Source organism: Gossypium hirsutum, chromosome A04, assembly GCF_007990345.1.
Source record: "Gossypium hirsutum isolate 1008001.06 chromosome A04, Gossypium_hirsutum_v2.1, whole genome shotgun sequence".
NCBI lineage: Eukaryota > Viridiplantae > Streptophyta > Magnoliopsida > Malvales > Malvaceae > Gossypium > Gossypium hirsutum.
This window is the reverse complement of record NC_053427.1, coordinates 41,729,729-41,746,621: the sequence shown is the minus strand read 5'-3', so window position 1 is coordinate 41,746,621 and position 16,893 is coordinate 41,729,729.

The window sequence follows — 16,893 nt, the reverse complement described above, 5'->3', positions numbered from 1 at the left end:
ATTTAGGCTCAAAAAGAATAATGTGAGGTATTGATGAGTCATTTTTATTGTTATAGATCCCGAGGAGCAAATTCTAGAGGTCGATCGAGGAAAACAAAAGGTTTCGGAATAACCAAAACACGAAACCGAGACAAGTTCCAGGTAAGTTCGAATAACTTAAAGTAAACTCTTAATATGTCTAACTGCATGGTTTATGAATGTATGAAAATTCATGAAATATATCCTTAATAATGACATGTTAATAAATGTCCCGGTTGTGGTTAAAAAGGGGAACTCGATGGTTAAACCATAATTTACATGCACTTTGAGATTCTGCATGTGTTACGGAATGGATTTAGCCTGGACGGGTAATCCGTTGATCTTAAATACATAAAAGATCTAGCCTGGACGGGTGTTCCTTAAGTGATTGAGCCTCCCGAAGAATATGTATGCATTGTGGATTCAGCCCGGATGGGTAATCCGATTAGGGTTTGAATTTAGCCTGGACTAGTAATTCAGATCCGAGCTTATTAAGGGTGTTTGTCGTTATAAGGGATTTAACATGGCTGGTAATCCCACCGTAAGATGTGAGGTTCGCGGGAGTGCATATATGAGATGATCACTCTTATGACTTGACAGTAAATGGATAACCCATCAAGATTTCCAAGAAACTCAACGGGATTAATATCAGTTATGTATATATATGAAATTGTTGAATGATGAGCTCATCTAAAACTAATTACATGGTGCATTGTTATGTGACTAACTTGTGGATTAAGTGAATGTGATAGGAAACCCATTCCATACTTGATGGTTTTATTGCTTAATATGGTTGCATGTTAATTACCCGGTAAGTTTACTTCCCAGTTATTCGAGCTTACTAAGCATGTAGATGCCTACCCCTCTCTTTTCCCTGTCTTACAGAGCTCTTAGACTCACGAAGATTGGAAGACGGTTGGAAAGTCAACACACTATCATCTTGTCTAGCTTTGGTATATAGATACTTTTATTTTGTTCAATGGCATGTATAGAGCTTTTGTTTATTTTGTAATATGTTTCATTTGACTAGCCAATATGAAGGCTTATAAAGTATACATGTCCACATGCATATGGCCACGGGAGTTGGCTCATTTTGTTATAAGCTATGACCTACCAAATTATGCATGTTATGTTCAAATGTTCTTATGATGATCAATATGGTGGGTTACAATTAATCATGTACATGATATGGCCAAACCACATGGGATGGCTAGGCCATAATTGGCAATGAGTTATAATAATGAGCCAATTTTGAATGTATCATAAGACATAAACATCCTTGGTACAAGAGAAATAACCTAGCATGTGTAAGTCTGATGAAATGAGGCTTACATGCAATGAGGTTTATTGAAGTCATTTGAGTGTATAATTAGGCTCGGCTATGTGTTACGGAAATTTATAAATGAGAATACATGTCAGAGGGTGACCAAAAGCTTGGAAATTAGCCTAACATAGTCCACACGGGTAGACACATGGGCGTGTGTCTAGGCCGTGTGTGACACACGAACCACACCATAGGCGTGTGACATAACCGTGTGTCCTCTGCACCTAAAATTTTAAGTCAGAATGCATGGTAGTAAACACACGGGTAAAGACACGGCCGTGTGTCTCAAACCTGTGGAAGGCACGACCTAGCACACGAGCGTGTGTCTTGGCCATGTGCCCCTAAATGCATGCTGACGTCATAAATAGAATGCTTGAGTTTTTGGACACAGGTGACCACACAGGAGTGTCTAGGCCATGTAAAGGACACGAGCCAGGGACACGGGCGTATGCTTGGCCGTGTGAAATCCTCTATAGGTTCGAAATGAAGAATAATTTTTGTAAATTCAATACGGGTGATGGACACGTGCGTGTCCCAATAGCACATGGGCGTGTGCATTACCTTCACATGGGCGTGTAAGGCTTTACCTGGTAAAATTATCATGAACTTTTGCAAGTTCTCAGTTTAGTCCCGGATCGTTCTCAGCATATGTTTTGGGTCTCGTAAGCCCATAATAGGGACATTAATATGTTATTGGATTGAGATGAAATTGAAATGAAATTTTATAACCCGTATTTCCAGAAAATGTTTGAGTACATGCCTGGTAACGCCTCGTACCTAGTCCCAATCTCGGGTACAGGTAAGGGGTGTTACAGCCTAGGCATGTCTGCAAAAAAATTTTGTGTATTTTGTGATTTTGTGAATTAAGGACTAAAGTGTCAAAATGTGAAAATGTGAGGGCTAATTTGTAAAATGGCCCAAATATGTGTTTTTGGATTGAATTGAATGATTTTGTGAATAAAAGAGTTAAATTTGAATTTATATAGATTAAGAACTAAAGAAAAAGGAATTAGATCGGGCAAAGTCGAAAGTCGTCGAGTAGCCGATTCTGTCTATCCGAATCTGTACGAGGTAAGTCTATATACAAATAAATGTGTTAGTAATTGTTTATTTATGTTTAAATGCTATTGAAAAATGTTGAATGACATATTGAAATGAATATGAGACATCCGAGAAAGTATCGACAAAGTTTCGACATCCAAACAGCCCCGTACGAACCTTGGGAATAGTTATGATACATATGTCATGACATAGGATCCGATATGTGTTTTAGTTTGAGACCACGTCTAGGACGTTGGCATTGACTTATGATTTACATGTAAGACCATGCCTGGGACATTGGCATCGTATTTGATTTCGTGTAAGACCCTGTCCGGGATAGTGACATCGATATTTGATTACATGTAAGACCACGTCTAGGACGTTGGCATTGTATGAGCTTTCTAAGTTATCCGAGTATCCTTATTGATTCCTAACGGTTCAACGGGCATTTCGAAAAAATGGTTGACTATGTGAATTTGTATATGATTCAGGTACGTTTGAATTGTGTACCATGTTTGAGAATGAAAGGTAAGTACATGTACCTTGGTGAATATATGTTATAAGTTGCTATGAGAATGAGATATGAAATATATACATGAATCATGATCAAATGAACTAATAGAGATATATGGCTATGTGAATGTATTTTTTCCTTTAATTGTGTGAATGAATTGGTTTAAATTGATGTTATATGTTAAGTTTATTTGTATATGGCTTACTAAGATTTTGAAGGCTTACTTTGTGTGTTTCTTAACTATTTTATAGATATCATAGCTACCGAGAGCTCAGGGATCATCGAGGATCATCACCACACTATCGAACTCTATTTTGGTACTTCTTGAAAATGTATATATTAAAGTATGGCAGGTATAGGTTAGAGGATTTTGGTTATGATTTTGTGATATGTATATCTAGCCATGTGATATGGCTTGGTTATGGATGAGTTTATGAATGAATTTGGTATATGCTTGTGTTCATAAATGGTATGTTTTGTTGTGCTTCAATGGCCTAGTGAAATGGTCAATTTGGTAAGGTTTTGGCATGTGAATGAATGAGGTGAATTGGAGTTATCAAACATATGATTTAACATGACTTTGGCTTAGGATTTGATATGATTGAGTATAGTTTATAAGGCTGAATTTGGTTGATAATAATATGGCATGAATGATGTATGTTTTGGTATTGAAATTGGCTGAAATTATAGTGCAAATGTGCTTGGTTTGATGCTTGTAGGATTGACCCAAATTGGGTGGCAAATTGGCTTTTCAAATGGCATATTTTTGTCCACACGGGGAAAGACACGGGCGTATGTCTCAGCCGTGTGCTACACATGGTCAGGTTGCATGGTCGTGTGTCCCCTGTAGTACCCTACGATTTTAAGCCAGTCTTTAGCACGGCCAAGGCAGACGGGCGTGTGGCTAGCCGTGTGACCCAAGTCAGTTTCGACCACGGCCAAGGCTCACGAGCATGTCTTGTGGCCGTGTGATTAAGTCAGTGTGTATGCCCTGATTTGAAACTATCTAGACACACGACGTATCTAATGTCGTTGTGAGGCACATGGTTTGCTAACATGGGCTGTGACCTCTGTAACTTAGAAATTTTTTTTAAGTTTCGAAAAATTTTGTATGTGTTCGGTTTGGTCCCGACCCTTTTCTAAAGCATGTTTAAGGTCTCGATGACCAATGTAAGGGACTTTGTATTGATGTTTGACCTTTGATGCTACGATGTTTGTGAAATGAATGCTAAATGTTTCGATATGTCGGGTAACACCTTTAACCCTAGTCCGGCGACGGGTACGGGTTAGGGGTGTTACAGCTATTGAGTACGATACTATGAAAATGACTGACAGAGATTCGATACAGAGAAAGTCTCGGTTGAACCTTAGGAATGGATACGATACATATGTCATGACATTAAGGTTACTAAGATTACGTGTAAGACCATATCTGGGATATGGTATCGATACGAGACTTCGTGTAAGACCATAGCTGGGCTATTGGCATCGATACGAGATTACATGTAAGACCATACTTGGGATATGGCATTGGTACGATACTACAAGTACAAGATTTTCGAGTATCCTTTAATATTCCAAGTGGTTCAACTGGTAATTTAATGGGTATGTCAAGGAAGAGAAAGAGCACGTAAGTATTACAAATTGGTATAGGTATGTATGTAAAGTTTATAAGCATTGACTTCATGAAATTGTGAGTTCATGATTTCCACGAAAATGACGTTGTGAAAACCTTGTGATTATTGGTCTATATTTATGATGTTCGAAATACATGGTAAATTTGGTTGATGATTGTGTAATTAGCTTTTGGGACTAAAATTGAGTTATGATATAGCATGTTTTATTCACACAAATTGTGATTTATCGGATATGAGAAAAAGGAAAGATTGGCATAATTGCCTACTAAAATGATTATGGGAAGATATGAGTTTTTAACAATGGAAAGATGTTAAAATATATGGTTGAAATGTGAATACTCATAATTAATATGTATGTTTATTATGAGGTTTGAAATGATTGGTTGATTGTGGTAATCTGTTGTAATAGAGAGATTATGGTTGTTAGGCTAATGTTAAGACATGTTAAATTATGCTCGCAAATTGATAGAGCAAATATTGTGACTGAATAAAATTATAACTGTGAGATTCATAAAATTTTGTACTATCTTGTGCTTAAATTGTTGGACTTGATAAAAGATTAATAAGAATTGCCTATTATGTTCATACAGACTCACTAAGCTGTATAGCTTACCCCCTTCCTTTCCCATGTTTTATTGTACCGTGAAGCTAGCTCGAGTTGAAGATCGCTGTAGATTCTATCACACTGTCAAGCTATCAATTTGGGTATTGATAAATTCAAGTATTTTGAGTTATGGCATGTATAGGGACTTGGTCATTTTGTTATATGCGTTATATGATTTTAGTCAATGTAAAGGCTTGTTTTTCTATTTGTCCTTGTAAGTTGGCTTATATAGGCAACATGGTTGTAAGCCTAAGTATATTCTATATGTGTCAATGTCTTTGGTGATATGATCATGATATGCTTGGTGAATGTGAAATATTGGGAAATGTGATTTATGGCATGATTGTGTAATGTTTGGAATTGTGACCTATTGATAAGATGAAGAATTTGAGTATAATTTGGTAACTAGATAGTAATTGAATGAAGCCTAATGAATGTGAGATTTGTATGCTTGATTTAGGGCTTAATAAATGTAGTGAATATGTTAGATGAAGATATAAAGTTGATATGTTTTAACCATGAATGTGGATGTTTTGGTTGCCTAAGTATGTAATGTTTTGTACCTTTGAATTGGGGTAACTGTATGTGTGAATAAGGGTGGCAAATGGCTTAGTAAATAAGCCTTATTTATGTCCACACGGGTAGATGTCTAGGCCATGTGTGACACATGGTAAGCCCATGGGCATGTGATCCTGCCGTGTGTCCCCTGTACCTAAATTGTTGCAAAACAGAATGCTCAGTATCGAGCACAGTGGCATGAGACACGGCCTCGGGACACGGGTGTGTGTCTTGGCCGTGTGACTTCAATTTGTTCTTGGGTGATAAACAAAGAGTTACATGGGTTAAGGATACGGGTGTATGTGACCACATGGCCTGCCTACACGGGCGTGTCCCAAGCCACATGGGCGTGTGACCCCTGTTTTAGCAAAAATTCTCTAAGTGTCATAAAATTTTCTAAAGTTCTTGGTTTAGTCTCGAACCGCTTCCAAAGCATGTTTTGGGCCTCATAGGCTCGTTTTTGGGACAATGTGATTGATTGCTAAAAAGTTTTAATTTGGTGCCAAATTTACAAATCAGAATGTATATTTTCTTCTGTTTACGTCCAGTAATGCCTTGTACCCTGTTCCAGCTTCGAATACGGGTAAGGGGTGTTACAGTCATGTTGCATCGACTGTATAGTTTTTTGGCATTCGCTATTCGTTGTTTTTCAAGTGTTTCATTACACACCTAATATGATTTGGACACGATAGCAACCACGAGATATCCAACACCTAAAACCAACAATCAAGTGTCCCCAAATCAGTTCCAATTCCTTTATTTTTACCAAAACAAACCACTTGACTACAACTCAACACAAGAAATTCTAACACGAAAATTGAACCCTTAGGCATTCAAAAATTACCCAACATCCATAACAGCCACTAAAACAACTAACTCACAGAAGGGGAGTTCTAAATTCCTTGATTACCACCTAACAACACAGATTTCACGAGGTTAAACCATGCTCCAAGAGAATAATTAAACCATTAAACGTTACCCTGATACAAAAACTGGAAAAAAAACTTACCTAAGAATTCCTAGAGAAACAAAATTGCACAAAAGAGTAACGTTGAAGCCCACAGCAATTCGCAGGGAAGAGATTAACACAAAAAAACAAAGAAATCAAGACAAAATAGCACTGGAGGCATGAATCGAGGAAAGAAAAAGAAAGAAAGCAAAAGAAAGGAATGAACAAAAAGAAAGAAAAATAATAATAACATGTGAAAACATAATAGGAAAACATGGGGAATTTGGGAAAGGTTAAAAGAAATAAAATAAAATAAAAACTAACATAAATCCTAACCAAAATACACTTTGAAAACAAACTAACCAACCCACTAACACCACTATCCATAAAATCCCATATAATACGATATACTACCACAACCCAACTTCCGAGAATTTGATTTTCAATCCAACTCCACCCCATGCGCGCTTAACAGAAAATTTCAAAAATAATACCCTTTTGTTCACGTTGAGATTTGAACATAAGCCCTCCAACACATAAATAAGACGCCTAACCACTAAAACAGATGCTAATTTATGATAGAATTCAACCAATCTGAAACTTAAATTTTTTTGGGCCTTACAACTCCCCTTAAAAAGAAATTTTGACCTCGAAATTACCTGATTCAAACAGATGCGGATACTGCTGTTGAATCAAGTCCTCAGGTTCCCAAGTGGCATCCTCAATGCCATGATTCTACCACAGAACCTTAACTAAAGGAATGGCCTTCCTCCTCAAAACCTAACGTCTTGATCCAAAATCTGAATTGACTCTTCCTCAAAGGTCAAATCTGGTCTTACATCAATCTCCTCAACAGATATGATATGAGATGGGTCAAACCGATACCGCCTCAACATAAAGACATGGAACAAATCTTGGATATGGTCCAACTCCAGAGGTAATTGTAATTGATAGGTGATTGGCCCCATATGTTTTAGAACTTGATACAACCCAATAGACCTAGGGTTCAACTTGCCCTTACGCCCAAACCGGAGGACCTTCTTCCATAGAGATACCTTAAGAAAAACATAATCACCCACAGAATACTCGATATATCTCCTCTTCAGATCCAAATATGACTTTGTCTATCAGAGGCTGTCTTAGGATGATCCCGAATCAGTCTAACCGTGTTCTCAATCTTAGAAACCAACTCAGGACCCAAAACCTATTACTTTCCCAACTCAGTCCAACACAAAGGAGTACGACACTTACAACCATACAAAGCCTCATAAGGTGCCATCTGAAAACTGGACTAGAAACTGCTATTATATACGAACTCAGCTAATGGTAGAAACTCCTCTCAACTACCTCGAAAGTCAATCACACAACTCCGTAACATGTCATCTAGTATCTGAATCACCCATTTAGATTGTCAAATTGTCTAAGGATGGAACACAGTACTGAAGTCTAATCTAGAACCTAGATCCTAATAAAGCTTCCTCTAAAATCGAAAAGTGAAACGAGGATCCCTATCAGAAATAATCAAGACCAAAACTCCATGAAGTTTAATGATATCTAAAATATATAACTTATCAAAAATATATTATCAAAAATATATAGAACAGGAGCTTGAGTCAAAATAGATTTGAGCACCTTAAAGCTCAATTGTTGCTCATCAGTCCAGATAAATGGTGCATTCTTCCTCAACAACTTAGTTAGAGGAGTTGCGATAAGTGAAAACCACTCTACAAGCCTTCGATAATAACCCACTAACCCAAGGAAGCTGTGGACCTCAAACACATTCCTAAGTTATTTCCACTCAAGCACAGCCTCGTTTTTTGTAACAGCCGATTTTGGGCCTAGTCAGAACAGTAGTTTTAGAACCACTACTTCGAGGTCAGAGAAATTATTTTTAATAGTATTTTATGTGTTATAGCATGATTATATGAGTGCATAAAAATTTTGGTGAAATAATTTTAGCGATTGCTTACTCAATTTTGAAAAAGGACTAAATCGCATAAAGTGCGAAAGTTTCATTCTACTAGCTAAAGGTGTCAAATAGCTATAGAAAATTAAATTAGGAGTCTTTATTAAGTAAGACCATAAATATGTTAGTGGCTGATCAAGGAGACAAAAATATTGTAGGGTTAAAGTTAGGTGAAATGTTGGTGACTAATTTGACTAGTAATATAATAAAATAAAGAAAAAAGGGTATCATCTTTCATCTTCCTTCTTCCTTAATGAAAATACCAGCAAAGAGGGGGTTTTGAAAGCTCAAAAATATCAGCAACTTATATCCCTTACAAGTAAGTGACTTTGATGGCCTTTCTTGATGATTTTTGTACCTTTGGGACCTTTGTAGCATAAACTAGAGGGGACTATTTTGTAAAATGGTTGAAAGTCTAGGGTTTTTCTATGAGAGTATTCATGTTGTTTTCTGAATTTTTATGGAAGAAAATGAATCTTGGTTGTTAAATATACAACTTTTGTGAAAGGATATTCATGAAAACACCTAAATGAACCATTTTGTAAAGTTTGTTAAATGGATGGGAATTGTGTGAAATAATTGGAATTTTGAGTTGCTATAAGAGTAGTAAAGGTTGGGCTAGGCTTTGCTAATGATAAAATTTGATAAAAATCGTTTTACGAGCCTAGGGGCAAAATCATAATTTTTGTGGAAGTCTAGGGGCAAAATGTTTATTTTGCCAAAGTATGAATTGTGGAACGCTTAATTTAATGTGATGATTAAATGAGTAAATTTTATTATTTTAGATCATGAAAATCAAGATTCAAGCTTAAATCGATAAAGTATGTGTTTAGGACAAAAAGGGATTAATTAGCCGTTTTTGCATTCGAGGTAAGCCTGTGTGACTAAATAAGCATATTATCGATGTTATTGTTAATATACTTGAAATCTATCTTGCTGTGATTGTATTGAATTATATGTTGATGATATTGAGTATGAAAAGTGATGCCAAATGTTAATAACATTTATGTGATGATTGGATACATTGGAAATTTGATGGAATATGATATTCCATTGAAACGAGTAAGAGGTGCGTAAATATTACAACTTTATCATTATTATGCATTTAATGATTGATTTTGCATAAAATGTTTGAATGTGGCTATGAGTAATGTATGATGAGATTAATACGGGAAACTACTGGTTGAACTGTAGGAATAGATCGGATATTCATGCCTTGATGTTAGGGAGATATGAGAGCTAGTGTAAGACCATGTCTCGGACATGGCATCAGCCTCGAGATATAAGAGCTAGTGTAAGACCATGTTTGGGACATGGCATCGGCCTCAAATATGGGAGCTAGTGTAAGACAATGTCTGGGACATGGCATCTACTTGATATGTGCCAGTGTAAGACCATGTTTGGGACATGGCATCGGCACCGATAGATGAGAGCTAGTGTAAGACCATGTTTGGGACATGGCATCAGCCTCGATATACGAGAGTCAGTGTAAGACCATGTCTGGGACATGGTGTCAGCACCTTACCCTATGCTTGAGGCTTATTAAATATCCTATAGTATTCCAAATGGTTCAACGGGAAATTTACGGTTTATGTCAGAATAAGAGAGGTTATAACTATGATGTGAGTGATACAGGTGCTTACATGAAATTCATGAAATGTGTGCTCAATTTATGTTGTGTGATTAGTAAGGAATGAAAATGAGTAAGCTATATTTATGATCATGTTGAAAGGGTACAAGTATGTACTAAAAATTTATGAGTGATGAGCTCGCTGTATATTGGACTTTTGGTAAGAATGTAAATGAGTAAGTGATACATACGAGAATGACTTTGTGACGGCCTTGTAAATATTAGGTCGATACCTATGGTGTATAATTAGGTGGTAAATTTGATGGATGATTATGTATGAGGCTTTTAGGTCAAATTAAATTGGGGCATGATACGTTTATCCCTTCACCTTGTGGCTTAATGAATATGAAAAGAGAAATTGATTGGCATAAAAGCTTATTTAAAGATAATTATGAAAGGGTAAAATTAGCTTTGAAACAGTTTTAGACAGCAATAGTCTGACTTTAAAAATCTACCAAAAATTGTGGAAATTAAATTAGAGTCTAAATAATATATTAAATTAAAGCTAATTGAGTCTAGTTTCATATAAAAGAAATGGTGTAAGAAAAAGAATTTCATATTATGAGATATTTGAATTGTCGTGAGACAGAGTCAGAATGATTTTGAATTCCCCTATTCTGATTTGGGAAAATCATTAAAAAATTTTAAAAAATAATTATGGGTTATAATTTATATTTTTAGAATCCTTATTGAGTCTATTTTCAAAAGAAAAAAAGGGAACATCCTCTGAATCCCGTACGAGAAGATAATTAATTTTTAGTGAAAAGGGGTTAGAACTGTCTGACAGCAAAATAGGGATGAATTTAAATAATAAACTGTGCTTATTGGCTAAACCAAAAATTCTGGAAAATTTATGGTAAGGAGATATGTGAGTCTAGTTTCAATTAAAATTAGTGGAACTTATTTTGGATTCCATAGCTCAAGATATAAATAATTTAATAACTGTGACCTAAGAAAATAGCTTGACCTAAACATAAGTAAAAGTGCAAATATGGTTGTATTACCTTGAGAAGCAAGTTGATAAATTGCTTATTATTTTCATACGGTCTTACTAAGCTATAAAGTTTACTCCCTTCCTTTCCTTTTCTTTAGTGTTGACAGGTTAGCTCGAGGTTGGAGGTCGTCGAAGGCAGCACCACACTATTAAACCATCACCTTTGGAATATTAATATATATATGTTAAACGCCTTCAAGCTAGTGGCATGTATAGGGACTTGTTTTTTTTTTTTTTTTAATGATATATGTTAATATGACCAGCCAAATGTGTTGGCCTATATTAAGTTATTTGTATATGGCCATGAAGGGTGGCTCATATTGATTATGGTTTGTGAACTTATCTATCTATGCTATGTTCTGATGCTTGTGATGTGATTATGCTTGTTGGCCATATATGGTTGGTGTTATGAAACATGTGCGTGATGAATGTTTTATGGCCAATCTAAATGGTCATGGCCATGAATTAAATGTTTAATATGGAAATAAAGATGTGAAGGATTAAGGGTAACTTAAAGGCTTGGAAAATAGCCTAAGTGTTGGCCACACGGGCTGAGACATGGCCGTGTGTCTCAACTGTGTGGGGGACACGGCCTTAGCACACGGGCGTGTGGCTTGGCTATGTGGTACAAATTATTCGCTGATGTCATAGTCAGAGAGATACACGGCCTGAGGACACGGGCGTGTCGATGGTACACGGGCGTGTGACCTTGTGTCATGGAAAAACTTTCTAAAGATCTCGGTTTAGTCCCTAACTACTTTCAATGCATGTTTAGGGCTTCATAAGCTCGTGTATGGGACATTATACATGTGTATGAAAAGTTTTGATATGAATAAAATTTTGTAGCCCGATTTTTGCATGTTGTTGAATGATTAAGTTCGATAGTGCCTCGTACCCTATTCCGGCATCAGACACGGGTAAACGGTGTTACAATTTTCTTAGGATCAACTCAAATTCCCTTGAAAGAAACCACATGACCCGGAAAAGTTACCTCCTTTAACCAGAATTCACACTTGCTCAATTTAGTGTAAAGCTTCTTCTCATAAAGTATCTGCAAAACTACTCTAAGACGCTCATCATGATCATCCTCAGTCTTAAAGTATACTAGAATATCATTGATAAAGACCACAATGAACTGGTCCAAATACGACTAGAAAACCCGGTTCATAAGGTCCATGAATGCAGCCGGAGCATTCATCAACCCAAAAGGCATGATTTGGAACTCATAGTGCCTATAATGAGTCCTAAAAGAAGTCTGATGAACATTGACCTCCTTAACCTTAAGCTGATGGTACTCAGAACAAAGATCTATCTTGGAGAACATGGAAGCCCCATGAAATTGATTGAACAGGTTGTCAATCCTCAGAAGTGGCTACTTATTCTTTACCATCAATTTATTCAGCTGATGGTAGTCCACACACATCCTCATTGTACCATCCTTTTTCTTTCCAAACAAAACAGGTGCTTCTCATGGGGACCCACTAGGCCAAATAAACCCTCGATCGAGAAGCTCTTGAAGTTGAGCCTGCAATTCCATAAGCTCTTTTGGTACTATACGGTAGGGAGTAATGGACATCGTAATTCTACCTAGTAGAACCTCAATACCAAAATCAACCTCCCTACCTGGAGGCAAATCCACAAAAATCCTCAAGAAAAACATCCGAAAATTCCTTAACTAAACGAATATCCTCAACAGAAGAACCACTAAAAGTCATATCACACACATAGGTTAGAAATGCGTCACATCCTTTCTGAACTACCTTTTCGACCATAAGAGCGGAGATTAAATTAGAGAGGTAATCTCAACACTCACCGATCATAATCACTTCCACACTTTTTCAGATATTAGAACCACCCTTTTGTAGCATAATCCAAGATAACCCGATGCTACACGAGCCAATCCATTCTTGAAATTAAATCGAATTCCCCAAATGACAATTCCATCAGATTAGCCAGAAATACAACCCCTTGTATCTCCAACGGTACCCTCCTATAAATCCTATCAGCCCGAACAGAATGACCAATTGGACTTATCACAATAACCTTAGCAGAAGTACTCTCAATAGTAATACCCAAGTTCATAGAAGTAGAACTAGCTATATAGGATTGTGTTGATCTTATGACTATCAATACAAAATATGAATTAGTATTAATGAAAAATGTATCGACGATAACATTTGTGGCATCTTTGTCCTCGTGGCGTCTAGTTTTATATACTAGTGCAAGGTACCTAACCTTAGTCTGATTAACACCTCTGCACGGTGCTCTCTGACCCTTACCCAGTCCGTTACCACCCCGAGCCAGACCACAACCCCTAAGTGGCTACTGGACTACCAGCTGAGGTTGAACTAAACCTAGAGTTAGAGCTTGCACCTGATCAAAACTATGTGCACAATCCTTGATGCGATGTTTGATTGACCCACATCGTAATCAAGCTCCCAACCTCTTCCAACATTCGCCCGGATGGCGTCTACCACAATCTCCACATGGTTGAACCCCAATAAGAGTAATAGGAGCCTCAACCATCGAAGACCCATCAAATCTAGCCCATTTCTCAAGCCTCTGAACAGAACTAGAGGGATCTAAATCCATATAATTCTTACCCCTTTCACGGTCTATATTTTCATGCTTAGTGCACTTAACCTCTTCAGAAATTCTCGCCTTATCCACCAAGACGGAAAAAAACCCGCTCCTTTTGTAGAGCCATCAAAACCTTGAGGTCATACCTCAACCCTTCCTCAAAACGTATACATTTACCATTATCATTTTACACTAGCCCATTACCATATCTACTTAATTTCACAAATTCAGCCTCATACTCGCCCACGGTCTTATCTCCCTGAGTAAGGCTAAAAAAATCACGTCTACGAGCATCCACATAACTTGCCCTCACATATTTACTCTGGAAAGCGTTCTTAAAATAATCCCATGTAATCTAATCAAACTTAATACCCTCTTTAACCGTCAACCACCATTGGTATGCCTCGTCATGAAGCAAAGACAGAGCACCCCTTAATTTCTGCTCAGGGGTGCAGTCAATATTGTTCATGATCCTCTCTGTGGCCTCCAACCAATATTCGGCCACAGTCAGGGCAACTCCAGTGACGCCCATAAACAACTTAGCACCGTTGGATTAAAGTAGTTTAGTTACCGACTCTCGGCTCCCAGATCCAGAAAGGGGTTCAATGACTCTCTCCAAAACCCTCAACATGGCTTGGAACAATGCGCCATCGCCATCCGTCTAAGTTTGAGACTTGGTTTCAACAATTGGTGTATCTGATGTCTCACTTGTATTCAAATTGGGCATGTTACCTATTGAGGATAGCTTAGCCTGAGCCCCTCTTTGGCGCCTGCCGCGCCCATGGGTACCACATACATGACTTCCAAATGCACTCATTATATTATCTACATTACAGAATTTTATGTATCCACTCAAATTTTCTTATTAGAGTATTTTTCAGACGTATTATAGAACTAGAGCATTAGCATGTTCTAATACTACAGTTTCATTTCTATTAAGTAGTTTATCTAAATAGAAATACTTATATATCAGCGATAAAGACCCGATATTCTACAAACTTATTTTTTTAGATTAAAGGAGAAATGGTTTTTATTTGGAAAACAGTTTTCACAAAAATTTTGAACCCAAAATTTCACAACCTGAGTTTTGCAGCCTAACTCAATACCATTAAATGTAACACCTCAAACCTGGCCTGGAAATAACGGCTAGATCTGGATATGTTATTGTAAATCGATTGAAAATCCTAAAATTGTATGTTTTATAAAACATCGTAAATTCTATTTACATAAAAAATTGTTTATTTGAATCCATATTTTACTTGCCAGTTTTATTGAAAACTTTGCTTATTTACATTTTCTGAAACTGTATACCTTTGCAGCAGAAACTCTTAGAATGTCAAATTTTGGTAAAACATAGTTTGTTATCTCAAAATCAGTTGTTTTGAAGAAAATTGAACATTTTTTATAAAATGTTTTAAACTGATCATGCGAAATACGAAAATAAAGTCCAAAACCCAAAAAAGTCCAAAATTTACAAAACTCTTGATCCAAGTTCAATTAAATACAATATAAAAAATATGGTTATAATCGAACTCTCGTTGCAACGAGCCATCTAAGTCTGAGGGTTACTTGAAAGTGGCATACAAACAAAAAGTGAGTTTTTACAACTCAGAGTGTAACTTTAAACTAAACAGAGCTACTGGTTAAACTTTAGTTTTATAACATAACGGAGTAGATATAGCACGTATATCATATACAAAATCAGGATCATATGCAAAATTTACAATCCTACCCCCATCCGCTACACGCCATCTCTGACTATCCCTACATACCATATAGGGTATTAAATACTCGTCCAGCCCTGCACACCACTTAGTGTCAGTATGACACTTTTCAGAATATTTGTAGCAGAGTTGCCAGTGTATTAGGTAATTTATCATCGTAACTAAATCATATAAATTTGGTTGAGCCACCAAATACGGTAGGTTATTATACTGCCCACACTTCCTCCATATATCAAATCCCATCCTAAATTTAAATTCAGTACTAACATATATAAGATATATTTGCAATACACATGCTCAAAATAACAGCTACAGAACATATATAACATTTTTCAGTTTATACAAAGCATGTTACCAATTATAAGTAACATATAACTTTTCAAATAGGCATATTTATATCAAATTTCACGCTAAGAGATGGCTAGAATTCACATATTGTAACGCCTCAAGTTTTTAAGTATATTTCTGTAATTCATTGACACAAATGTGTATCTGCTTCAGTGGTTAAGTGTTATGGGTATATGTGTGAGGTCCCAAGTTCAAGCCTTACTTGGGAAAATTTTTGGAATTTTTCTAAATAAAGCTTTAACCTTGCCCAGTAGGCTTAAGTTTAATTGTTAGTAATAATATATCAGAATGGGGCCTGCTAGTCTAGTGGTTAAGTAAAGTGTTGGCATGTTTGAGTTCTTGTGTTCGAATCACCATATAAGTAAGGGAATTCTTGTTGCTATTGGTGTCGTGTAGGTGTTTGAGTAGAATCAAAATGTTGCGTAGTTGAGATTATGTAGTAGTGGGAAGTTGGAGAATATCTAATACATTTTTATTTTATCGTTCTTTTCTCGAAATTTCTCTTCTTGGTTTTGGCGTTGTGCTTCTCCATCTCCTTGCCAAAATTTTCCTCAAATTCCCCCTTTTCCTTTTTCTTTTCTTCTTTTATTTCTTAAGGCATCGTTCTCCTTTACATCGTGAATTGTACTAGTGCGGTATTGGTAAGTGGGTCTTTTTCCTTCTCTCATACTTGTTTAGCGAATTGTTGGGAATCTAATCCCTCTTTTTGGTAATGGTTGGTTCAGACGAAGGTTTTTGAGCAGAGAATTCCGCCTTTTGGATAGAAAAGTGTTAACAAAGGATTTGTATTGGCAGCAAGTCGAGCTTTTGATAATTTCATATTGTTGAATTCTTTGGTGTAACCTTTAAGTTGACTTTGGATACTGTGTTGCTAGGTTACGAAAAGCTTGAGGGTAGTTTTAGCACTAAACGATACCAGGTGTGTACCCAAAAACACAGAAAATGAGACACGAGCATGTGGTCGCCTGTGTGGTAGGCCGTGTGACAGTACATGGGCCTATGATCG